Consider the following 27,997-nt stretch of genomic DNA (forward strand, 5'->3'; position numbering starts at 1 on the left):
AGAGATGTCTCATATTCTCATTTGAAGGTATTTGGGTGCAAGGTTTTTGCACATGTTCCAAAGGAGAACAGGTTGAAGCTTGATGACAAGGCACTTCCCTGTATTTTTCTGGGTTATGGAAATGAAGAATTTGGATTCAGGCTATGGGATCCAATCAAGAGGAAGATTGTCAGAAGTCTAGATGTGGTTTTCTATGAAGATCAATTCTATGGTGATGCAGATAAACCTGAGAAGTCTAAAGCTGCGATTGAAGATATAGTTGATTTATCTTCCAGTCCTTCTCAGCATACTCTAGATGAGGAAGTTCTGCATGATGCTACACCAAAATTGACTCGCAGTGATGAGTCGGAGTTGCTTGATAATGATGAAGATACTGAGCAGAGGGAGCATCCTCATGATCAGGAAGATTCAAGATCTCAAGTTAGAAGATCTACGAGAGAGCATAGACCGTCATCCAAATATCCTACTTCAGAATATATTCTGCTTACTGAAGAGGGGGAGCCAGAGAGTTTCCAAGAAGTACAATCTCATAAGGATAAAATCTGCCTGGTAAACGCCATGCAAGAAGAGATGAATTCTCTGCAGAAAAATGATACCTATGAGTTGGTAGAGCTTCTTAAAGACAGAAAAGCATTGAAAAACAAGTGGGTGTTCAAGCTAAAGAGGGATAGCAGTGGAAAGCTAGCAAAGCACAAAGCACGGTTAGTAGATAAAAGCTTTGCACAGAAGAAAGCAATGGAGGTCATTCCTTACTCCTTAGTTGTTGGGAGTCTTATGTATGCCATGGTGTGCACACGACCAGACATTGCACATGCTGTAGGTACTATCAGTAGATTTCTCCCAAATCTGGGCAAAGACTATTGAGAAGCTATGAAATGGATCTTAAGATATCTGAAGGGTACTTCCAATTTATCCTCAAGGACGAAGCATATTGATGTGAGGTATCATTGGCTACGTGAGGCGATAGACAAGAAGCAAATGAAGCTTGAAAAGATCCATACAGAAAAGAATCCCCTTGATATGTTGACTAAGGTGGTTCTGACTGGGAAGCATGAGCTATGTTCTCAGTTATCCGGTTTAACCTTCCTGTGAGTGAAGTTAGTTGTGGCTTGCTCCTCTAAGTAGGGAGGGGGAGATTTGTTGGCTGCCGACAAGGTTTTTCCCTACTTAAGATAAGATTTTGATCAAACAAAATGGAGCAAGTCATACAAAGATTTATCTAGATGGTTCTCCATCCATCTAGAAAGTTCTTTACAAAGATTATTCTAGATGGTTCTCCATCCATCTAGAAGGTTCTCTTCAAAGATTTATTCTAGATGGTTCTCCATCCATCTAGAAGGTTCTCTTCAAGATGTATCTAGATGATTCTCTATTCATCTAGAAGGTTCTCAATTTGTCTTCATCATCTAGATGGTTCTACCTTGGGGGCCAAGTTCATTCATTTAGAGGGTTCTAACTTTGGGGCTAAATTCATCATCTAGATGATTCTAACTTTGGCTATAAATAGCCAAGGGGTCTTATGCCTAAGATGATTGATGGTTGAGGAAGATCAAGCACAACACACACAAGAAGAGAAGTCAAGAGAGCCTCAGTTATACTCCAGAGAGAGAGTTAAGAAAATAGTGTTTTAATACACCACTGAGAGTGTATATTAGTTTCAACAGAAGTTGTTTCTCTCTGTATTGTTTTACTCCTGTATTAACTCAAGTTTTGCATAACTTGAGTAAACACCATTGTAACAAGTTGTTTATAGTGGATTGATTGGAGTTACTTCCGTGGATGTAGGCCCACTGCCGAACCACGTAAATGCTGTGTGTTGATCTCTTGCATTTATCATTCCATTATTATTCTGTGGAGTTTGCACAACCATTGAGTCAAGGGTGTGGCCATCCCTAACAGAAGTATGGAAACCAGGGGCAAAGAGAAATAGAAGTCACAAGCCAGAACTTAAAAAGCAAGATGAAAAGGATCAAACGCAGTCGTTTTCAGCAAGTGATATGTATGATCCACTTTCAGCACCTTGTGGTCTTTGAGAAGATAATTACAAGCCCAATCCTTAAGATGCCATTCCAGGAGTATTGTGGTTTCCTGGTTTGGTTTTCCAACCACAACATCGACATGCCTTCGAAGAGATCAACAAAGCAATTGTAAGATCTAATTCCCAGCTTGTCAACTTATTGCAGAGTGAATAACTTTCGAGTTGGCTCCAAACATTAAATCCTTGTATGTCAGTGCTTCAATTGTTTCTGCGTATGTGTTGACATTTTAACATATCAAAACAGTGAATAAGGAAGAAGGAATAGAATTGACATTTTAACATCGGTATACGAATTTCTATTCTATACCTAAAGAAGTCAAAGATGCAGCAAATTCTGAGAACTGTCGTCACTAATACAATTCCGCAATCAGAAAAAAAGAGAGAAACGTGTGTCAAGTCTCTTGTCTATCTCTACTTTCTTCGAAATAAGTGGGTATTACCAGTCAAGCTCAATCTCTTTATAGAAGCGAGATTGCCATATCCAAACAGAACATGGAAATCTCCACTTGATTCCCACAACTCATTTCATGAATTGCTGCTTTCGATCAAAAAACCAAATAATAAATTCAACAATAACCCAAAAATTTCCAATGAAAATAATAAAAATGTACATTTCATCCATGAACGGAGCTACTTGCATTTAGGCTTCAATAGCAATAATAATGAAAAGAGTGACCAAATCGTTCTACCGAATCTACATTTAACACCCAGAAAATCCTAACACAGTAATGCAAAATTTGTATTAAATCTCAAAATTTGGGATGGGATTAATTTCCTGATATATTATAAGTCTTTTACCTAGTACGTGATGCTACCGTTTGTAGAATTTAAATTTTAATTGGAAACGTAAGAAATATTTGAAAAAGAAAAAGAAGATAATACTGGAAATGACATTGAAGTGAAAGTTAGGAAACAATACTGCAAATGTTAGAGCTTTGCACAGATCTAATTGTTGGTACGGGCTGAAGAAGCGTCTCTATGAAAAGCCATAAATTTGTCCTGCATATGTAATCAAATATGATATATATCAAAAGCCTGACAGATTAAAACGAAGAAGAAAATTACAGTCTCACTGGTGACTTAAAAACCTGATTGATTTGGTGACTTTGGTTTGTTGTCCATTCTTTACGATGACCATCTCCACCAATTCGAAAGTTTAGGACGTGAGCAATCTTTGGCGCCAATCCTCTCCCCTTCCTTGTTCACATCTTTCCTCCAACCAAGGACACTCCGCAATTGTCAAACGACGTAAAGAGGCGAGGCGGCACATACCTTCAGGCAGTGATATTAAATTGTGACAATTTACGACTCCAAGCTCCTGAAGTGAAGTGAGATCGCCTATCCACTCTGGAAAAGACACCAAACTAGGGCAATCCACAATTTGAAGCCCTTGCAGAGTGGTAACATCTCTTAGCTCTCTTGGGAGAGAAACCAAATTTGGAACGCCTACAATAGATAGATGACCAAATCTTGTAGGTCCAAGGCCATGTGCGCCATCTTCATTCTCATTGCTGATAAGTGCCTTACAGCCAACAATACATAGATCTTGAAGTGCGGTAAGATGCTGAAAGAGCAGAGACATGGATATTCGCATTTTACAACAATTCCAAATCTTCAGGGTCTCAAGAGAAGTGAGGTTTTTGCAGCCACTCTAGTGGCAGATATTCAAGTTGCTATAATTCCATAAGATAAAGATACTTCAATTTGGAGAGATCGGAAAGGGGAGAGGAAGAGGAGGGTGTTGTTTTGCTCCCTGCTGCTAGGAACATCATAGGGCAATTCTCGATACATAAATGAGAAAGGGAAGGAAATGAAGGGAATAATGGAAGATGATCTGTTTCCCTTGTCTTTCGTCATCCCCTCAACTTTGGCAAATTAACGAGTGTGAGAATTTTGAGTTGAGAAGAGGACACGTCACTACCATCATTGCTTATGTACTCCACCTCACTTAAGTTTTTAAGCGAAAGACTCTTCAAAAAAGGGAATCAGTCCAATGGTGGGATATGTTAAAGCCATTTACAATCCAATATTTGAATAGAAGTCAAATTTGAGAGCAAGAACACCCAACTAGATAATCTCACACCTGCGTATCTAGTAATAGATAATAATTCCAAATTTAGGTGTGGCCAAAGGTTTTGCAACAGTTGTTCATCGTTTGCAATTGCCTTATCACTTTCATCACAAGATTCTGGGTCCCACTTTAATATTAGATATCGAAGTTGTTGCTTCCTCTCCAAGTTTGCAATCGTTGCTTCTAATGGAGAAGATCTCGAGTGCTCTAAACCCTTGATCCATAAGCCTCCTCTCAACTCATCTAAACCATTCACCGGAACTCCGGTTGACTTCAATTGCTTTATCAATGATGATGATCAAATGATCCTTACTCTAAGATAGTGAATTAACGCTTTATAACCAAAGGATCTCTTAGCACAAAATTGCCGAACTCTAGATGCAAAATTCGTAGTTGTACGTATCAGTAGAGATCCATGTAAATAGACTAAAGACCCCTATTCTAGTGCGATACAAACTCTTTTGAAATTAGTTTTAAAATACACAGGGCATCCGGACGGTAAGTAAGCTCGTCCGGACGAAACTAGGTTAAATGAGTTAAATCCTAGTTCTTTTGGCGGCGTGTCCGAACGGCTTACAGACGGGATTGCAGATGAGGATCTTGGGTTTTCTTGTTCAGCTATCTCGTCCAGACGATTTGTAGATGAAGTTGCAGACAGGGCTATCTGGAAATCAATTTCAATCTTCTCGTCCGAACGTGGCGCAGCCGAGGCTTCAGACGAAGCACTCTATGATTCTTCGGTTTCACTTACTTTTACTATATTGCGCACTGCACATATAAAACTAACATGTTAAGCACAAGTATTTTGATCAAACGAATCCAGCCAATAAACTATAAGAACTAACAATCTAAATAGTTGGAATCAGATTAATGAAAGTTTAACACCATAAACTGAACCATTCATAAGGTCTTGAATAAGATATGGTTTTCTACTTCGTGGGGAATGTTGTTGAGTGATTTATGTGACCAAGTTTTTATTTTACCTGATGCATTTTGGCAAACAAGTTAAAAATAGAACGGACGACCACCGAAAAGGCATATGATAATTGATAAATGAACCCCAGTTGGACTTTCTTTTCTTTTATTAGGAAGATAAGAAAAAAAAAAAAAAAAAAAAAAAACCTCCAACAAATCTACTTTTCTGTTAGATCCTCAGCAAATATTCATAAGCAACTGCTAAAAAACAAGATGGCCTAAAAGCTAAAGGGGCCTACACAAAAAAATGCTTACATATAGGCAAACATGGGCTAAAAAAATACTAAAACATTGTGAAAACCTAATTGACTCCAATTAACACTTATTGTGATTGTATAGGTGTTTCATAAAATAGTATGCGGAAATAGATCTGACGTAACAGATAATAATCAACCAAATACAGATATACAATGAATATTAATAAAGAACACAGATATTTGGTTACGAAGAGGAAACTATTTAAAGAACTCTCTAAACATAAAATCTCTCCGAGGCATCCAAACCCAGGAAATCACTCCACTATAAAAGAATAAGGATTACAAGAAGTTCACACTTACTAAACCTTTGCAATTGACACTCCCTTGCATAAGACAAGCGACCCACTTGACTTTTACCGCAGTAGCCATTTCCAGAACATGTGGCACAATTCTTCTATATGATCTCCTTTACTAGAACTCCGATTGACTTCAAGTGCTTAATCATAGAAACAAGAATGAGATTTCTCACCTTTACTCTAAGAGATCCAAACGCTCCGAATTGATATCTTTATCTCTCTCTTAATTCACAGTATTCGCTCTCTGAATACATACATAAGAATGTGCATAAGGATCGTTTAAAAAGAAATTTGCACAACAATTAAGCAGACGTGTCTGGACAGGGATAAGTACGTGTCCAGACATGGTTAGGGTTACATATGCGTAAACCCTCAATGTTCGGACATGCCAAGTATAATGAACTTTCTGTAAATTCTGTTTGGACATTGCTTCTGGTTGTCCGTATAGGTCAAGTAGAATGAACTTTCTATAAATGCTATCCGGACACGTCGTTGAAGAAAACAGGTTGAACTTTCTGTAAATGCTGTCCTAATTCTGATTAGTAATAACTGATATTGAACCTGGCATATACATATTCAGAAGAAACACCTTGCGTCTTCATCACTAAATGATCTGCACTACCAACCATGGTAATAAGCATTCAACCAATTTCAAGGGCATCACATATAAGCTTCGATACAGAAGTTCTCACTGTCTTTTGGGTTAAAAATGCTTTCAAGCAAGTGAAAGAACCTGTGAATGCAAAATGCACAGCTATGATTCTTGATCATGTCTTTCAAGTTCTAAATGCTGAAAAAGGTGTTCAACAAATTGTAGGAATAATACTATTTAAAAATGAGAAATATGTTTAATTGAACATCTCCTTTTAACACGCTCAGCTCATTCTCATTCTTACAACATTTACTCACCCGATCTTCCTCATCACGGAAGTCCCCCGTATATTGTCCATTGTTTTGTCTACAAGTGAGCTTGACATATCTAAGCAAATTGCATAAATCCCCCCAATGAATCTCATACACATTTCATGAACTGCTGCTTTTTTAATGCATGTCTTTGTTGACCATCAAAAAACCACATAATTAACTCAACAATAACTCAAAATTTTGAAAACAGTAAAAAGGTAAAATCAATCCATGAACAGAGTGAGTTGCAATTAGACTCCAGTAACAATAATAAATTTTTTTTTTTGTCTAAATCTGCATTTGATTATGAGAAAACCCAGAGTTTCGTAAAACTTTTATCGAGTTTTTATGAAAAGTTGGGATGGGAAAGACTTTCCTGGTCTATCATAAGTGTTTTACCCAATATGTGATGCTACCATTTGTAGAATATAAATTTCAAATGGAAATGCAAGAAACATTTTAAAAAAAACAAGATATTAGGCACGTAGGAATACCATTGAAGCGAAAGAAAGATAGGAAAAAAATACTGAAAATTTGAGAGGTTGGCTCAAATCTGATTGTCGGCAAGGTCTGAAAAATGTGTCTATGATGTACAAATTTAATTGTACTCGCAAGCGCACGAGTCGTGTGCAGTACAGCGTGTGCAAGTGCGAGGTTGATCCATAGGGAATTGTATCTTGAAAACTAATTCTTATCTAAACTACTCCTATTTTAACCTAGTTCTGAAGTTTGTCGTACATTTGAAATTGAAAACAAAGACTGAAACAAAATGCAATAGTTAAAAGATAAAAAGGGCACTAAGGTTTTCAGAATCCACTTCACCAAATTAAAGCATACATTCTCATATGCTAGTTCATACATCTGACAAACAATTAAAACCTATGCATGTTCTATTGTTCCTATTCAAAGATTCAATGAATCCATCCATTTGACAAATGACAATGCATATCTAATTTAGTTCAAAAGATCCAATGTATCCATGCTTTGCACAAAAGACAATGGATATCCAAAGTAAATTAAAAGATGCAGTGTATCTGTCGGATGAAACACAATGAATATCCAACTTCGGCACAATCAAACACAATTTTGTCACATAATTGAATTTGAAACGAACATTCGTTACATTAAGGTTGGAATTGTACGAACAAAACATGAAAACATAAAACTAATTAATGGTGAAGCTTTATATTCAACCTTAGTTGAAGAATTAGCCTCTCATGAGAAAAGGAATCATATAGAAACTAATTAACTTCATTAAAAATCAAATACTTACAAAAGAATTGGAGTTCAAAGCTCCAAAAACCCAGAAAACACGAATTTTTGACAAAGGACGGAGCCCCCGGCGTGTCTTTGTCTAATTGTCTATTCAATTGTGAGGCTTAGAGGTCTATTTATAGGGCTTAGGAGAGTCCTAGAAGCCCTAGTAATCCTAGGAATTTCGGAGATTTAAGTCAAAGTCCAATTAGGATAAAGAAAACCTAAGTACAAATCGGAACAGGATTCGCCTAGAATTGCGGTCCTATCTTGCGGCATGATTTGGGCCTTGCGGCGCTCCGAATTGGGAAAATACTATTTCACAATGAATTGTATAATTTGGAGTTGGCTTTCCAATACTGCTTGAATCACCAGAATCGGATATCTGAGCTGAAAGTTATGGGCAAAATACCGAGATGTATTCAGAATCCAATTTTGCATCCAATCCGATTTGACTTCAAATTGAGAAATTCCGAATTAATCCTTTCCTTTATTTGATTAAACTTTAACCATGATTGGTTAAGCTTAACCATATCTTCTAGGTCTTCCCAATTTGCCCTTTAAGCTTGAAATTTTTCCAGAAACGCTTTCTTTTCTTCCAAAAGCCTATAAAACATAGAAAATACAAAAATGAAGTAAAATGACCTAATTAACCAAAACCAAATGATTAAAACATGCAAGTTAAGGGCTGAAAATATGAATATTTTAGCACTTATCACACCCCGAAACTTACATATTGCTAGTCCCTTAGCAATACAAAACTAAAAACAAGAATGGAAAAACAGAATACAAAAGATAAATCCATCTTTCGTGGGATGTACGATTGCATTTAGCGTATGCAACAAGCCTATTAAACCCCTAGGCATCCCTAGAGGACGAGTGAAGTCACGTGAGGGTTTAACAGGAATGATACCCACAAACATTTATGCACTATGTTATTTGATAAACAAGGACTTCCACACAAACATATGGTTTTTAACATCATGAGCAGGTTTATCATAGTGAACACTACAATCACATCATCAAGACAAGCACAAATCATTCAACTCAAAGATGGAAATTTGAGACAACACATGTTCCAATAAGTTCAATGTGAGACTAACATAAAATCCGGAGGCTTCAATTTATTCTCAAACTTGGGTGTACTTTAGAAGTGATAGAAATTTGCTCAGATGAAACAACCAAGGCTTAATTTTTTTGTTTTTTGTTTTTTTTTTTGGTGTAGGTTATGCAATGCTTAGCTTCCTTAAGCTTTCTAATTAACCCAAGTAACAAGTGTTGGGCCAGAGACTCCCAAACCAAATGGTTTTAGGGCATTAGATGTAGAAACATCCCTAAGGGCTTAATTACTCAAATCAACTAGACTATGAAGCCAAACTAGCCATACAACCAACCAGGTTAGGTTTCTCATCTTTTTACGCGAACACTCAATGCTTTGTGAGGCATGAGGTCCGGTTACTCAATGAGAAGCTCAAACTGATTTGATTTTTTTTTTAAAAAAAAATTTTATTTTCAACCCAAGGTTTCATCATACTTCATCCAACCTATCTCAAAATACACCCTAATCAAGTCAATTCTTATACCTTACCGATTCTGTGCTAGTGTGCTCGTGGTGATAAACTCGAACATGTGAAATCTCTCTAATTCAACAATGAGTCAAAAGACTCAAATTCCTACTAGCATACTGTGTTCAAAATGCTAAACAGACCAATGACATGCAAACCACAGAATAGGTGTTACCCTTGCTTAATCAATAACATAGCAGATTTTTTATTTATTTTTAACAAAACAACACGAATAATCAAGGAAAAAGACAGAGAAATGTCTACCCCACCCCCAAACTAAAATGACACATTGTCTCCAATGGGTCCAGAGATACAATACCAGGTGAGCGGCGCAAGTCGGGTGTAACGTAGGAGAATGCTCCCCCAAACTTGAATGGCAGACACTTGTCAAAATCTAACATCAATATTTCCTCATAGAAACAAACATCAAAAGATTAATTGCTGTTAGAGACAAAAAATGAAATGACAAGAAATGAAATGACAAAAAGGAAAAGAAATCCAAAATAAAGTGCATAAAATAAACAGGAAGAAAGAAGACCACACTTTCCCCGATCATTTGGGTGTCCGACCAATCCCTTCCATCCTTTCTTCTTAAGAATTTGATATCCCTCTGAAAGGATGTTTCGCCATCTTATGTAGCCAACTTGCTTGCTCCGAAGGATCTTTTTGGGACGATGGTTCCTAGGTTTGCTCGCTTGTTTGCAAAGATCCTTGAGAGTCTTGGCATAAAATGGCTCTTTGACATTGAATAAGTGGAGCTTGGGGTTCATGGAGTGTCTCAAAAGGGGTTGTGATGAAGGAATGAGCTTCAGTACTCGCTTCCTTGTCATTGGACAGAATTGGAGGCTTAATTTGCTCCTGTTGCTCAACTTGCTCCAAGTGCTCCTCTTTCTCTTCCTCTTCATTGTTATCCATAATGAAAGGTTTAGCCATTGATGAAGATGATTTAGATGATTTAGATGATGCTATCTCAGTGGTTTTCCCATTTTCAGTTCGCATCTTAGGAGTGGAGTCCAATAAGGCATCAGCTTGCTCAAGTAACTTGTCAATGTCTATGTTACATCCAAATTGAGCAAAGCACTTTTCCAATGGGTCCTCCAGATTTGGCTCATCAACAATCTCCTCATCTTTTTCCTCACTCCCAAGTATGGTGGTGGTTTGAACATGCTCATGATAAGGATTGCTAGAATCATACTCATCAATCATGTAGTGCCTTTCAGCTATCAACTGACTTTGAAGCTCTTCTTCCTCTCTTTTGGTGAGTTCAGCAACTAAATGACCAAGCTGTCCTTCCAAGTTTTCAATTGCTTGAGTGTTGGCCATGACTGCATTCTCCACTTCATTTATGGCTCGGGAGTTGACCATGGTGGCATTTTTAAGCTCTTGCAAGGTTTGGCCATTAGACTGTATGAACGCTTTGAGGGTGTTTTCCAATGATAAATCTTGTAGAGGATAATTGCAGGGTGAAGGGGTAGAGGATTGGTTGTCGAACTCCGGATATTCAGGATGGTGCAGTTCATCAAATTTGGGAGCATAATTTCCAGTAGCATTAGCTTGCCACGAGAAATTAGAATGGTTGCTCCAGTCTGGGGTGTAGCAATTGAAATTTGATTTAGACCCCAGACTAGAGAAGTTGGTGTTCATCTGCTCTTGTGAAAAATTGGAAAATTGTCCCCAGGATGGGCAATTACCTGAACTATGATAAGGGTTAGAGCTGTATGAACATGGTCCATATGAGTGAAAATGGTGAGGATAGTTGGTAGGAGTGAGTATCCTACAACTAGGGGTAGCATTAAAATTACCTAAAGGAAAATTCATGCTTATCCTCACTCTTTAAACAAAAAACATTTCCACATGAAACATTAACTAAATTTTTTTTTGTTTTTTGTTGGGTTGGGTTTTTTTTTTTTTTTTTTTTGAAAATAAAATAAACAAAAATACCAAAAATTAAAATAAAAACTCAAAACAAAAACTCACAAAACGAACCAAACATAAGTTTGGCAAAATTCAAGGTGCTGGCCCGTTTTGGTGCAGTCTGCGAAGGTGCGCTCGAGCGCAGGTGATGTGCAATTAAGCGTAGATGGGCGCAAGGTGTGCGCTCGCTCGCACCTGTTAAAGCGTCGAGCGCAAGCACGCAGGATGCTTGCTGCGTTAGGCTCGAATGCGCTCAAACGTAGGTGATGTGCGATCGAGCGCTTTGGCAGGGACTAGTTCCTTCGGCAGAACTGCAACAGAAACAACAAAAACAAACAACTTTTTCTCTTTTTTTTTTTTTATTTATTTTTTATTAGTAACTATAAACAGAAACAAGTAAAAAAGATAAAAAAAATTAAAAAAAAAAGAAAAAAAAAAGAAAAGAAAAAAAGAAACAAATTGTAAAAAGAAAATAACTAGTAGAAAAATAAAATCAATTTAAACAAAAATAAATTTTCACAAACAAACAAATTCCCCGGCAACGGCGCCAAAATTTGATGTACAAATTTAATTGTACTCGCAAGCGCACGAGTTGTGTGCAGTACAGCGTGTGAAAGTGCGAGGTCGATCCACAGGGAATTGTGTCGTGAAAACTAATTCTTATCTAAACTAATCCTATTTTAACCTAGTTCCGAAGTTTGTTAAGAGATAAAAATGGCACTAAGGTTTTTAGAATCCACCTCACCAAATTAAAGCATACATTCTCATGTGCTAGTTCATACATCTGACAAACAATTAAAACCTATGCATGTTCTATTGTTCCTATTGAAAGATTCAATGAATCCATCCATTTGACAAATGACAATGCATATCTAATTTAGTTCAAAAGATCCAATGTATCCATGCTTTGCACAAAAGACAAGGGATATCCAAAGTAAATTAAAAGATGTAGTTTATCTGTTGGATGAAACACAATGAATATCAAACTTCGGCACAATCAAACACAATTTTGTTACATAATTGAATTTGACACGAACATACGACATTAAGGTCGGAATTGTACGAACAAAACATGAAAACATAAAACAAATCAATGGTCAGGCTTCATCTTCAACCTTAGTTGAAGAATTAGCCTCTCATGACAAACGGAATCATATAGAAACTAATTAACTTCATTAAAAATCAAATACTTACAAAAGAATTGGTGTTCAAAGCTGCAAAAACCCAGAAAACACGAATTTTTGACAAAGTACAGCGCCCCCGACGCGTCTCCGTCTAATTGTCTATTCAATTGTGAGGCTTAGAGGTCTATTTATCGGGCTTGTGAGAGTCCTAGAAGCCCTAGTAATCCTAGGAATTTCTAAGATTTAAGTCCAAGTCCAATTAGAATAAAGAAAACCTAAGTCCAAATCGGAATAGGATTCGCCCAGAATTGCGGTCCTATCTTGTGGCATGATTTTGGCCTTGCGGAGCTCCGAATTGGGAAAATGATATGTCACAATGAATTGTATAATTTTGAGTTAGATTTCCAATGCCGCTTGAATCACCTCAATCGGATATCTGAACTGAAAGTTATGGTCAAAATACTGAGACGTATTAAGAATCCAATTTTGCATCCAATCCGATTTGACTTCAAATTGAAAAATTCCGAGTTAATCCTTTCCTTTATTTGATTAAACTTTAACCTTGATTGGTTAAGCTTAACCATATCTTCTAGGTCTTCCGAATTTGTCATTTAAGCTTGGAATTTTTCCAGAAACGCTTTCTTTTCTTCCAAAAGCCTATAAAACAAAGAAAATACAAAAAGGAAGTAAAATTGCCTAATTAACCAAAACTAAAGGATTAAAACAGACAAGTTAAGGGCTGGAAATATGAATATTTTAGCACTTGTCACAAGTTTCTAGTATCTTTGGGCAATTCTTTAAGCCCACGACAATAGTCAAGTCTTAATGTTTGCAAATTCTGCAATTTAGTCATAGAAGTGGGGAGTAGTTTTATATCTTCATTTGAGGAAAGATCAAGAAATCTTAGATGCTTTAACTTTCCAATGAAGTTTGATACTTCATGAATATTCAAGTTACTCAAATTCAAGGCACGCAAGCATTTAAAACTTGAAATAAGTGTTTCATAAACTCCCTTATTCCCATCAAGTACTAATTGACTATATCCATAATATATAGGAAGTCGCAGAAGAAGGGTTCTCATTATGTTTGCCTTGAGCAAGGGAGTTGGAATAATATCCCTTAATTCACATGGAGGATCAAATACCACATGCCGAGTTTTTTCAACTACATTTTTTGCATATGGAGTTGAAATTATGCACTCGGCTCTTACTATTGACTCTGCAAGATCATGAATAAGGTCATGCATTTTGCATCCGACAATATCCCCATATATATCTTTCTTTATGTCTTGGAAAAATGACCTACAAAGCAAATGCATAAAATACTCGTGACCAACATCTTCAAGACATTTGTTTATATCTGATGAATGAATAAAGCCTTGAGCTATCCATAGTTGAATCAACACCTCCACTTTAATTTCAGAATCTTTTGAAAATAATGAGCAAAAGGCAAACATTGCTTCAACTGTGGCGGGAGATGATGATAACTCAACCTAAGTATTGGGAAAATATCATTGTCTTTTTTATTAATTTTGTAAAGTTCATTGTTTTTAAAGTACAACCATTCATTCTCCGAATTTTCGAAGTATAATAGACTCCCAATGCTTTTTATAGCAAGAGGAACTTGTGCAATCTATTGTACGATATCCTTTCCAAGTTCTACTACCTTTTGATTCTTTGGCTCTTTCCCGTCTTTAAATGCAATTTTCTTAAATAAATTCCAAGAATTGCTTTCAGATAGACCTCCCAAAAGATACAGCGACTTTACGATTGTAATCTTTGCAACTCTTTTGCTACGTGTAGTAATCAAAACTTTGCTTCCCTTCAATCCACCCAATAACAATGTTTCCAGGTTCAACCATGTAATGCGATTCTCGTTCCATACATCATCTAAAACAAGTAAATATAGCTTCCTATCAATTTCTGTTTGGAGCTATCTTTGTAACAAATCCATCTCGAGGCTTTCAGGTCTCTTCTTAGTTGCAGATTCTATGAGCTTTGCAACAATGGTCTTCATGTCAAAAGGATCAGAGACGCATACCCAAAGTCTTATCTTAAAATATCTTTTGACGTCCTCGTCATTGAACACATATTGAGCAAGTGTGGTCTTGCCTACTCCACCAATCCCAACTATGGGAATGATGGAAACATTCTCTCCTACATCAGAATCAAATAACAAGTTTTTAACAGCCATCTTTTCACTCTCTCTCCCGATGACTTGTTCCTCATGTACAAAAGAGTGTGTGTCTTCTCTTTTCCTATGCTCAAACTCATGTTTCACTATAAGGTGCTTAGTGAAGCCAAATTTGATCTTATCATCTGCAATTTCATCCAGTCTTACCCTGACTGCCTTGATCCTATGACCCATTTTAAGGCCATATACAAGTTGGTTCGATTTGGAAAAGACCTTCTTAAAGATATGGTGACACCATGCCTGTAATCTCTACAACTTTTTTGCTACGTGTAGTAATCAAAACTTTGCCTCCCCTCAAGCCACCCACCAATAGATTTTTCAAATTGAACCATCTATTAGGATTCTCATTCCATACATCGTCTAAAACAAGTAAATATCTAATCTGATCAAGTTCCGCTCGAAGCTGACTTTGCAACAAATCCATCTCAAGGCTTTCGGGTCTCCTTTTAGTTGCACATTCTATGATCTTTTGAATTATAGTTTTCACGTCAAAAGGATCAGAGACACACACCCACATTCTTAAATCAAAATGCCTTCGGACCTCCTCGTCATTGTACACATACTGAGCAAGTGTGGTCTTGCCTTGTCCACCAATTCCAACTATGGGAATGATGGAAACATTATCTTTTACATTGGAATGGAATAACAGCTCTTTAATAGCCTTCTTTTCACCCTCTCTTCCAATGACTTCTTCCTCACGTACAAAAGAGTGTGTATCTTCTCTTTTCCTACGCCAAAATTGTGTCCCTATGAGGCGCTCAGTAAAGCCAAATTTGATCCTATCAGCTGCGACTTCATCCAGTCTGTTTCTAACTTGCTTTATCATATGACCCATTTTAAAGTGATATGCAAGCTGGTTTGATTCAGAAAAAAATATGCAAACTTATAGCACCCCCAAATATTTAGTATGGTCCATTCCGAAAAGTTGAAACAATTTTTTGGCTATGCAATTAAGGAAAAGATGAAGGTCATGTTATAGTTGTTGTTGTTACCATCTATATATATATATATATATATGAAAGCCAAGTTTTGGCTTAGAGAGTGCGTAGAATTGCAACACGTGTCCTCAATTGGTCCTATTAGAAAGAACCTAAAATTGCGACACGTGGCGTTTTAGATGTTTGCCTTTTAGTGAGACAATTAAAACATAGGGGTTTTATTTGTAATGCATTGAATTGTCTAAATGAAGAAAATAAAAGGTTTTCAAATTCTCTCTTTATTTGATTTTATTTTCATTTTCTCTTGCTTTATGTTAATATCTCAATATGAGACATAATTGTCTTAATGAAGAAAATAAAAGGTTCACAAATTCTCTTGCCTAGAATTGCGACACGTGGTATTTTAGATATTAGCCTTTAGTGAGACAATTAAAACATAAGGGTTTTATTTGTAATATATTGAATTGTCTAAATGAAGGAAATAAAAGCTTTTCAAATTCTCTCTTTTCATCTTCTATTACTTTATGTTTATATCTCAATGTGAGACAATTAAAACGTATAGGTTTTATTTGCAATATATTTAATTGTCTTAATGAAGAAAACAAAATGTTCATAAATTCTCTCTCTCTCTCTCTCTCTCTCTCTCTCTCTATTTTTCCTTTTATCTTCTCTTGCTTTCTCTTTATATTATTTGGAATGCATTTAATTGATATCTTAATGAAGAAAATAAAATTATACTACAATTTTTTTTTCTTTGTTTTTTTTTGTTTTGTTTTGCTAGAATAGTTACAATTATATTAATATTTTCATATTTTCGTTTTTTTTTTTATCTCTATTTCCGATGCTTATGTTCTTCCATTTTTTGTTTTTGACCCTTATTTTTTTTTTATAATTTATATATTATTTTTTATTCAAATGATTATTTTTCTTTTGTAAATTTTACATTGAATTCAGGAAATATTAATAGTGAGATAGTTTCTTTTCGTAGAAACTCAATTTTTGCAATATATTTCACTCTCAATTTTTTAATCGTAGATTTTTTTTTTTTTTTTTGAGAAGGATGGTTGAAAAAAATTATATATATTTTTCATTATATTAGTATTGTCATTTTATATATTTTTTTTATCTTTATTTTCATGCTTATGTTCTTCCATTTTTGTTTTTGTGCCTTATATTTTGTTTTTTCTATTTTTTTCTTCTTTTAATTTCTATTTATATCAATCAATTCTAGAAAAAGAAGAGAGAGAGAGAGAGAGAGATTCTATGAGAGTTTTTATTCGTTGTTTTTCAATGAAAAATTATACTACTGTAATTTTCTTTCTTTATATTTTTTTTCCTATAACAGTTCTTTTCAATTTTCCAATTGTTGTTTCTCAATGAAAAATTATATGACAGTTTTTTTTTTTTTTTTTGCTAGAATAGTTATTTTCAATTATATTAATATTTTCATTTTTTTTTCTCGTTTTTTTTATCTTTATTTCTAGTGCTCATGTTCTTCCTTTTTTTTTTTTTACCCTTATTTTTTTTTTCTAATTTATATATTATTTTTTATTCAAATGATTACTTTTCTTTTGTAAAGTTTACATTGAATTTAGGAAATAATAGTGAGAGGGTTTCTTTTCGTAGAAACTCAATTTTTCCAATATATTTCACACTCAATTTTCCGATCGTAGATTTTTTTTTTGTCTTTGTTTTTCTGTCTTAAAATTAGTTTCATTTACTTTTATATAAGTGAAGGATGGTTGAAAAAAAAAAAAAAATCTATTTGACAAAACCTTTTTTAATATTTGTGGATTTCATTGGAATGGAGAAAAATATAGAAAAAAGAGTTCTTTTTTATTATATTAGTATTTTGCATTTGTTTACATTTTTTTTTGTCCTTAATTTTTATTCTAATTTATGTATTATGTTTCATTCAAATTTTATGAATTTATTTAATACAAGTTACAAATTTTCTTTTGTAAGTTTAATTGATTTTTGTTGTTCATTTTTGTTTTTGGGTGTTCCAACATTCCTCCCATTGTTTTTTACCTCTTTCTTTTTTAAAAGAAAAATTAAACTACCAACATTCTTTTGTTTACAAAATTCGTAAACATAATTGTAATCATATATCAACATGCTTATTTATTTTAGAGCACTTTTTATTTTTGTCAGTGGTATCATTGTTGGAATATAATAAACTTTTAGGAATATAAAAACAATGTTTTTGAGAAGTGGTATCCTTGTTGGAATATAATGATTAATCAATCATTTTCTATAATTGATTAATCTAGGTTTTTATTTTGAGTTTTTTTTTTCCTTTATATTTCATTTTAAACTACATATATGGAAACAAATATTTAACACGTTTCAATTTATAAGAACTAAAATTTATGAATTTTTAAATTTATTGGATATGTATGTTTATGCTATTAAATAAAATTATGGTTTAAAATGATCTTATGAACATTTGTCATTTTTGGTAGCTAATTTGTTAATTAAGAGAAGAAAATAAAATTTGTTGTCGATAATCTTTTAAAGACTTTTTGACTTAATTATATAAGAAAAAAAAAAAAAAACCCAGTGCCTAGCGCAGGCTCTAAGCTAGTATTTATAATCACCAATTCAAATATAATCACTGTGCTAGTTTTAGAACTCCCCTATTGTGGAGATTTTGCATGTATATATATATATATATTTTAACAAATCCATCCATATACTGTTGGGTGTAATCAAGATTAGAGGCATCGTTAACTACTCGAGAAGGTTTTACAACACCTTCCAAAAGCCATTCGTTGGGCAACTCAATCTCAGCCCATAGAATCATTTTTGGAGTTTTAATATGAGCATTCTGAGTAGAACTTTGAATCAACAGAGTCGATTCGCCTGTATTCTTAATCACAGCTCTTGGATCAAGATTTGTTTTCATCAATTTATAATAAATACGGTAGATGATAGCAATAGACTGGCTACCTTCTTCCATATTGTAACCTGATGTGAGTATATTCAGTGTTAGAGCTTTCAGAATATGAACATCGGTTAAAGACAAAGACATATTTGGGAAAACATCAAAGTGGACAGGACCACCAAATAATGATGACTGAATCATGCCAATAATGCTGGTTTTAAAATCAAGAAAACGAGCATCACGCAAACAAAGCAAAACAGAAGCATTAATACCGAGTCGAGTCAATGGCTTGACAGCAACTTGGACAGAACCAATATGCAAAAATCTGTATTTTTTTGCAAGAGCATCATTAACAAATCTCTTGTTGAACAAGGTAATAGTCTGATTATTACCATATATATATATATATATATATATATATATAGACACACACACACACGATGGAAAGGCGGCCACAATTATAATTTCAGTGTTTGGGACTGCTGCTCCTCTACATCCAAAAGCACAGCTTGGATAGTGGAAACCATATTTCCGAGCTTTTGAAGCTCGTCTTTGAATGCCCATAGCAGCCCAACCTCTTGGAGAGCCAGAGGGCCCAAACTCTTACTGATACTCACAGCAGTGTCGAATAGAATTGCCTCGGCCATTTCAAAGCCGCTGTTGACGTGTAGGGGTGTATTAGGAAGATGTGTTTGGTGTATATTTGATAGCCTAGGTGTGGCCATTTGCATTTATCTCATACTTTAGAACCTAGCTTCAATAGACAGGTTAAGCCCCGAAAGGAAAAAGTAAAAGGAATGTTAAAGTATCAAGCATGGGATCACATACAGTTGATGGAGTGTGATCGGTGATCCCATAATTGTTACTTTAACCTACCTTTTTACTTTTTCTTTTTGGGCGTGTCCTTCAAGTATTGAAGGTTCTAAAATATGAGCTGTGGCTTGTGAGCATCCTTGGTTCCATAGAAACAGTGCTGCTCATGAAGGCAATATACTTGACATCATGATCTATTATCCTTATAGAAACTAATACTAATCTAAAGAGATTGAGGAAAGAGATGAAAGAGACAGAAAATAGAGGTTAAGGTGATTTGTCCTATGGACTATCTCTACAGCTAAAGCTTTATAGGATACCTTTTTCCTTAATATTTGATTTGAGTACAATGTGATTTGAATAATTTTAAATACAAACATATCCCTTAAATTATGGTTAATAAATATTATCCAAATTCCTTGATTTAGAAAGTACAAATTAACATTTATCACAAATGATTTATATCTTTAACATGCCCTGCAACATGAACGCTCTGTTACCGATTGTTCATCTTGAATATCCAGTGGCTGAAGAATGGCTACTGTAGGTTGAATTGTAACGGTCCTAACGGCTACTATGACCAAAATTTGGACTTCACCATTTGGAATCAATCTTGGTGTTAGCCAAAAAACTCTGATACAAAGAGATTGAGAAAAGAAATGAAAGAGATAGAGATTAAGGTAGTTGATCGATGACCTACATCCAAACCTTAAAGCCTTAGACGCTACCTCTTTCCTTAATATTTGAATTGAGTTTCCTTAATATTTGAATTGAGTACAAGTCTTTACTTATTGACTTTTACATATGATTTGAATAATTTTAAATACAAGATTTATATCCTTAACAATCCTCTTCCATCAGACAGGCCACTAAGAAGCACGACCCAGCCTAGAACACACAAATAATCCCAATCTTGGAATAGGCAGTAGCACCATTTGTTGTTGCATCCATAGGCTAGGCCTCTGTTGACTCACCTTTGTCACCATTTTTACCTGCAACACACAAATAATCCCAACAAATAACAATTCCATTACATAACTGAGGTTAATATAGTTCTAGTTTACCAATTATCATCTTCCAGCTTACCTTTCTTCTAGTTCTTTGTGCCCAAGGCTAACAAGGCCTTGATTTCGGGATCATCTGTTGTCTTTGTGGGCTGCAGCTCCTGCAGAGGATGAGATGCGACTCCATTCGAACCATCTAGCATTAGCAAAACTGTGAATTTGATGTGAGCAACATAATCTCATGCAAAACCAAGAACCCATTGTTGCAAAATGAGCAAAACTAACATCAACTGTGTGCGTTTGTGTGAATCTGGCCAGGGTTCTGCATTTAACCCAGATACAAGTTTCCTACCGGCAGGCTTCTCATGAAGAACAGGATATGGCTGCCAGAGTTCATGATTAACACATTCACCAAAAGACGATGTTCTAAAAAAAGCGGTGAAGGCACAACACACCTAGCTGTGAATGGCATGGGAAGAAATATCTGATTTATTTCACTGAAAATAAACCTAGATGCTTTCATCTTCAAGTGGTAGTTCCTGTCAAACTACTTCAGCTGATGGAGAAAAACGCATTCAACATTTTTGCAGTCATAAGCAGCAGCAACCTTCTGAATTGCATCAGTTACAAGATTTAGGGAGAAAATTGATTAAAGGAGAAGGTAGGAATTCACTTTTCCTAATAAAACCACGGTAGAAATAATCACTAAGTTTAGATTATAGAGATTAGTAAGAAAAGATAAGAAGAATGGCAGCCATATATAGCACTCTGCAATATTACCTTTTATCATTTTAAAATTTGCAAATACTGCAATATTACTTTGCTATCCATAGTCCACCACAGAAAGAAACTGAGCAACCTGGCGCAATAGGCTGAATTTTCAAGCACTACATACACAATTTTCAACACTGGATTTTATAAAAGCCTATTTAGATATAACAGTACCATGAATATAAATTGCAAAAAATATATGCAAAGGCAGTACTAATTGAAGCATTGCGCTAACAAGAGACACATAAACAAAGTGGTTGGCTAACATGATCTTCAATTCCAGTCAATACCCTTGGAGCACAGCAACCGATTTCACTTGAAGACAAGCAAGCATTCTCATTGTCTTTTGGAATTAAAACGCTTTCAAGCAAGTGGAAGAAACCTGCAAATGCAAAATACTTGTTTGGTGGCTTTTAAGGACAGCTGGGATTTTTGAGCATGTCTTTTAAGTTCTAAATGCGGACAAAAGTTGCTCAACAAATTGTAGGCAGATTAGTATTTAAAAATTCAAATTAATATGGTTAATTGAATTTAATGTCCCCTTTCACAGGCTCAGCATGCTTGCACCATTTACTCACCCGATCTTCCTCATCATGACAGTGCTCTGTATAGTTTCCATTGTTTTGTGTACAAGTGAGGCTGACATATCCGAGAATATTGTAGAAATCCCTCAATGATTCTCACATCCACTTCATGAATTGATGATTTTTTATGCACGTCTCTGCTGACCATCAAAAAACCAAATAATAAACTCAACAATAACTAAAATTTTCCAACGAGAATAGTAAAAAGGTAAAATCAATCCACCAACAATGACTCTAGTAACAATAATAATAAAAAGAATCTCTTTGAATATGCATTTGATAATGAGAATACTCAAAGTTATGCAAATTTTTTTTTTGAGTTTCTATGAAAATTTGGGATGGGATTGACTTCCTGGTCTATCAAAATTCTTTTATTCAATCACTAGCATTTAAATATAGGATTTTTAAACACAGAGAGAGAGAGAGAGAGAGAGAGAGAGCATACTTTTGCGTCACACTCTATTGATTCCACATCAATGATGGGATTAGCAATAATTTTGATGATTTCTACCAGTAATCCAGGTCTATCAGCTGTCTCTATATAAAGTAAGCTGTAAATTGGAGAGAAAAATGCATAATAAGATGATAGATCAATGCACCTATTCCTTGCAAACAATTATTAAACTTTATTCAAACTCTTTGGTCCACAAGAGAAACATAAAAATGAAGAACAAATTATAATGCTAAAAGACAACTGAATCACAAGTAGCAAACCTCCTCTTAGATCCATCTTCCTTCACTTGTATCTGGGTTGCAATATCACATCAAGCTGCAGAACAAAGTCACAAACTTCAGTTCAACTTTGAAAAGTTACAAAAAAGCACATGAAATTGAAGTTGGTTAAGCTAACTAGATCATAGCCATGAAAACTTTGATTGATCCCCACTGTATTACAAATTATACTTTCTATTGAATAAGCCTCAACCATGGCACCACATGGAAAAAGAGGAGAATATTTGATTAATAAACAGAAGACTAATCAATGGAGCCAAACTTGAAACATCCTCTGAAGAGGATGGGAAAACATGATCAAACAGTTGCTGCTCAAGCTGACAGACCTGTAATTTATGTCAATTTTTATCAAAATTATGTAACTATCACATACTCCATTCAAAACCACAAAGCTGTTCCCATTTTTCTTGTTCATCAAATAACAGAAGAAGGCATAAAAATATAAATGGATTTTCAATACATATTATCTCATCAAGGGACATAAGGTATCATGCATTCAGAGTATAAGAATAAATCTTAAATCTACCCCATAATCATAAGATACCCAAATATTCTACATTAACAAAATGGAAAATTAACTCATAATATTCAAACACTAGTTGTGCATGTCTAGATTTAAATATCAAGATCGTGCTTCTAATCCAAACAAAGCCATCAAACACATTTTAAAAATCATATAGAAATCCTAGAAAATACCCAAACAACTCTTGAGCGCAACTCCCAGCTCCCCACCTCTTTCCCAGGGTTTCCTTCAAAAGGTTAAAAAAGAAGAGCTTCATTTTAAAGCTCCCTTCGGCCTCTGTTGTGAAATGATACTTTTTCGATCAAGGAAGGAGTGAGTTAAGTGAAAAGGACACAATTCCAAGGCAAAAGGAAATGGAACATGGGACCAGGAGCAAAGACAAATAAAAGTTACAGGCCAACACGTATAAGAGGAATTGTCTCTTTTTTCGGCAATTGACATGGAGCACCGTTTTCACAAACGCCTCCTGATTCACTCCAAGTCTAATATCTACTGCTTCAGCTTTCAGCATCTTATGATCTTTGAGAAGATAATTAAAAGACCAAGCCTTAAGATGATATTCCAAGAATCATATAGATTTTTCTTAATTTTTCCATCTCAAATTCCCGACTTCTCAACTCAATGCTTAGCTGCAAAGTGAAAAAGTTTTGAGTTGGCTCCAAATCTTAAATCCATGTATGTCAGTGCTTCAATTGTTTCTGTATATGAAATCCGATAAATTAGAAATTCTCTAAAATCATAAATCAGAAATGCTTCAATTGCTTCAATTGTTTCTGCAAGTGAAATAAGGAAGAAGGAATAACATTTGACATTTTAACATCAGTATATGTATCACTAATACAATTCCACCATCAAGAAAAAAGAGGGAAACACAATTATACCAAGTCTCTTTGAAGAAATGAATTTGTCTTATCCAAGCAGATTTTAGAAATATCCACATGATTCCCACAACCCATTTCATGAATTGCTGCTTTCAATCAAAAAACAAAATAATAAATTCAACAATAACCCAAAAATTTTCAATGAAAATAATAAAAATGTAAATTTTATCCGTTCGTTCAACAAAATCTACATTTGACACTGAGAAAATCCTAACATAGTAATGCAAATTTGTATTAAATTTTTGTGAAATTTTGGAATGGGATTGACTTCCCTCATCTATTAATTATAAGTCTTCTACCTAATACATGATGCTACCGTTTGTAGAATTGAAATTTCAAATGGAAACGAAAGAAATGTTGAAAAACTAAAAGAAGAAAACAATACTGGAAATGCCATTGAAGTGAAAGATAGGAAAAAATACTGTAAATGTTAGAGCTTTGCACAAATCTAATTGTCGGCAAGGTCTGAAGAAGCGTCCATACGTGAAACCTTAAATGCTTCCTGCATATGAAATCAAATAAGATATATATCAAAAGCCTGACATAGTAAAATAAAGAGGAACAAAAAGAAGAAGAAAAATGATTGTCTAATTGGTGACTTAAAAACCTCAAGATATTGGCAAGCTCGGCTTGCTATCCATTCTTTAAGATTACCATCGCCGCCTTTACGAAAGTTTGGGGCATGAGCAATCTTTGGCCAATCCTCTCCCATTCCTTGTTCACATCTCTCCTCCAAGCAAGGACACTCTGCAATTGTCAAACGACGTAAACAGGTGAGGCGGTGCATACCTTCAGGCAGTGACATTAAATTTGGACAATTTACGACTCCAAGCTCCTGAAGTGAAGTGAAATTGCCTATCCACTCTGGTAAAGACACCAAACTAGGGCAAACCATAATTTGAAGCCCTTGTAGAGTGGTAACATCGCTAAGCTCTCTTGGGAGAGAAACCAAATTTGGAATGTCTACTATAGATAGATGACCAAATCTTGTAGGTCCAAGGCCATGTGTGCCATCTTCATTCTCATTGCTAATAAGTTCTTTGCAACCAAGAATAGACCGATTTTCAAGGGAGGTGAGATGCTGAAAGAGTGCAGACATGGATATTCGCATTTTACGACAATTCCAAATCCCCAGGGTCTCAAAAGAAGTGAGGTTTTGCAGCCACTCTTGTGGCAGATATTCAAGTTCCTCTAATTCCACAAGATAAAGATACTTCAATTTGGAGAGATCGGAAAGGGGAGAGGAAGAGGTGGGTGTTGTTAGGGACATCATAGGGCAATTCCTGATAAATAAATGAGAAAGGGAAGGAAATGAAGGGAATAATGGAAGATGATTTGTTTCCCTCGTCTTTCACCATCCCCTCAACTTTGGCAAATTAAATAGTGTGAGAAATTTGAGGGGAGAAGAGGACACGTCACTACCATCATTGCTTATGTACTCCAGCTTACTCAAGTTTTGAAGAGAAAGATGCTTCAGAAAAGGGAATCGGTCCATTGGTGGGATATGTTGAAGCCATTTACAATCCCATATTCGAATAGTAGTCAAATTTGAGAGTGAGGACACCCAACTACATAACATCACACCTGCATACCCAACTATATTTTATATTTTCAAATTTAGGTGTGGCCGAAGGTTTTGCAACAATTGTTCATCATTTACAATTGCCTTATCACTTTCATCACCAGATTCTAGGTCCCACTCTAATATCACCCATTGAAGATGTTGCTTCCTCTCCAAGTTGGCAGCCTTTGCTTCTGATGGAGAAGATCTCGAGTGCTTTAAACCCTTGATCCGTAACACTCCTCTCAACTGATTTAAACCATCCAGATCCCCTAGTCCACCCATTGGCTTGGAGAGAGAACTCTTTTTCTTCCCTAAAATGTATAGCGACAGTGTTTGGAGAGCGGTCAACTTTCCCAATCCATGAGGCATATGAGTCAAGCTTTTACACCCATCTAGCCGAAGATGCCTAAGGCTGATTAAGTTTCTAGTGTCTCCTGGCAGTTCTTTAAGCCCACGACAATAATCAAGTCTTAGTGTTTGCAAATTCTGCAATTTAGTTATCGAAGCAGGGAGTAGTTTGATATCTTCATTCCTAGACAAATCTAGAAATCTTAAATGCTCTAACTTGCCAATGAAATTTGGCACTTTTTGAATATTCGATCGACTCAAATTCAAAGCACGCAACTGACGCAAGTATTTAAAACTTGAAATAAGTGTATCAGAGACTGGCTTATTCGACTCAAGTATGTCATTGTTCACGTTGAGCTCATCATCAAGTCTTGGAAGTATTGGAATTCGTAGAAGAACTGTTCTCATTTTGTTAGCCTTGAGCAAAAGAGCGGGAATATCCGGTAATGAATTTGAAGAATGAAATGCAACATGACGAGTTCTTCCAACTATGTTTTCTCCATCTGGATATAAAATTGTGTACTCCTCACCTGCTATTAATTGTGCAAGATCATAAATAAGGTCATGCATTTTGCACTTTTTTACACCAAGTCCATCTCTTTGTACGTCTTGGAAAAATGACCTCCAAAGCAAATCCATAAAATACTCGCAACCAATATCTTCAAGATGTCTGTTTCCATATGATGAATGAAGAAAGCCTTGAGCCGCTCATAGATGAATCAACACCTCCACTTCAATTTCATAATCTTTTGGAAACAACGAACAAAAAGCAAAACATTGCTTCAACTGTGACGGGAGATGATCATAACTCAACTTAAGTATTGGAAAAATATCATGTTCTTGTTGAGTTATTTTGTAAAGTTCATGGTTTTTAAAGTAGAACCAATCAGCTTCAGAATTTTTGAAGTATAATAGACTCCCAATGCTCCTTATAGCAAGAGGAACTTGTGCACACTTTTGTACGATATCCCTTCCTATTTCTACTAGCTTTGGATTCTTTGGCTCTTCCCCGTCTTTAAATGCCATTTTCTTAAATAAATTCCAAGAATTGCTTTCAGATAGACCTCCCAAGAGAAATGGCAACATTGCGCCTGTAATCTCTACAACTCTTTTGCTACGTGTAGTAATCAAAACTTTGCTTCCCTTCAGGCCACCCGATAAAAGTGTTTCCAAGTTCAACCATGTACCGCGATTCTCGCTCCATACATCATCTAAAACAAGTAAATATAGCTTCCCATCAATTTCTGCTCGAAGCTGACTTTGTAACAAATCCATCTCGAGGCTTTCAGGTCTCTTTTTAGTTGCAGATTCTATGAGCTTTGTAACAATAGTTTTCACATCAAATGGATCAGAGACGCACACCCAGAGTCTTAGCTCAAAATGTCTTTTGACTTCCTCGTCATTGAACACATATTGAGCAAGTGTGGTCTTACCTAGTCCACCAATCCCAACTATGGGAATGACAGAAACATTCTCTTCTACATTGGAATCCAATAACAACTCTTTAATTGCCTTCTTTTCATCATCTCGCCCAATGACTTGTTCCTCAAGAACAAAAGAGTGTGTGTCTTCTCTTTTCCTATGCTCAAACTCATGTGTCACTATAAGGCGTTCAATGAAGCCAAATTTGATCTTATCATCTGCAATTTCATCCAGTCTCGCCCTAACTGCCTTGATCCTATGACCTATTTTAAGGCCATATACAAGCTGGTTCGATTTGGAAAAGAAGATGCATACCTGTAAACAATCCATTTGAATCCGGTCATATTGTGATCTTTTAGAATTTCTGTACCGTTGGATAGTTGGGTTTAACATTATAAAGAACAAATTGTTGTTGTGGATTTATTCTTTTGAATTGTTGTTGAGAAATTTTAAACTACGTAAAATGATATATATTTTCTCTGGCTTGTGTTGTGATAAATATTTTTATCTTGGTCTGGGAATGCTTTAGTCACAGAGAACATCATCATGTAAATTATGCACATTTATATATGAATTTACCTCTTTTGCCATCTTCTGTCCCTTGTCATCACTTGTCTTCGTAGAAGTTGAGTGGAGAAGTCATCCAACAAGTCGTCGGCGTCGTACATGGCATCCTTCAGCTTTTGAAGCCAATCTTTGATCGCAAGGTTCTGGGCCTGCTTCTCCTCTGCATCCAAAAGCACAGCTTGGATAGTGGAAACGGTGTCTCTAAGCTTTTGAAGCTCATCTTTGAAACTCCATAGAAGTCCAATCTCTTGAAGAGCAAGAGATCCCAAACTCCTAATGATACTCGCATAAATGTGGAACAGAGCTGGTTCGGCCATTTATTGTTGGTAAATTGAGTGAATGCTAAAAGCGGCTGTTTAGAGGTGTTGAACTT

At 35.4% G+C, this 27,997-nt stretch overlaps 2 long non-coding RNA genes and 2 pseudogenes across 3 annotated transcripts; all 4 read right to left on the reverse strand.

Moving 5' to 3' along the window:
* Positions 1 to 2,983: 2,983 nt before the first annotated feature.
* LOC148582960 (putative disease resistance protein RGA4) lies at positions 2,984 to 15,425 on the reverse strand (annotated as a pseudogene).
* Positions 15,426 to 20,197: 4,772 nt separating this feature from the next.
* LOC132182628 (uncharacterized) lies at positions 20,198 to 21,724 on the reverse strand. Of its 2 annotated transcripts, none has more exons than XR_009440317.2 (4): positions 21,582 to 21,724; positions 20,688 to 21,385; positions 20,315 to 20,443; positions 20,198 to 20,220 (listed from the first exon to the last, which is right to left on the reverse strand). It is a non-coding gene; the product is annotated as an uncharacterized LOC132182628 (long non-coding RNA). The 2 variants fall into 2 exon arrangements; XR_015909533.1 differs by having other exon boundaries at positions 20,518 to 21,385.
* A 314-nt stretch (positions 21,725 to 22,038) lies between these two features.
* Positions 22,039 to 22,640, reverse strand: LOC148582961 (uncharacterized). Its single transcript, XR_015909535.1, has 3 exons — positions 22,438 to 22,640; positions 22,302 to 22,356; positions 22,039 to 22,138 (listed from the first exon to the last, which is right to left on the reverse strand). It is a non-coding gene; the product is annotated as an uncharacterized LOC148582961 (long non-coding RNA).
* Positions 22,641 to 24,171: 1,531 nt separating this feature from the next.
* LOC148582962 (putative disease resistance protein RGA1) lies at positions 24,172 to 27,941 on the reverse strand (annotated as a pseudogene).
* Positions 27,942 to 27,997: the final 56 nt, after the last annotated feature.

This window comes from Corylus avellana (genome assembly GCF_965113065.1).
Source record: "Corylus avellana chromosome 5 unlocalized genomic scaffold, dhCorAvel1.hap1.2 SUPER_5_unloc_3, whole genome shotgun sequence".
Classification (NCBI taxonomy): Eukaryota; Viridiplantae; Streptophyta; class Magnoliopsida; order Fagales; family Betulaceae; genus Corylus; species Corylus avellana.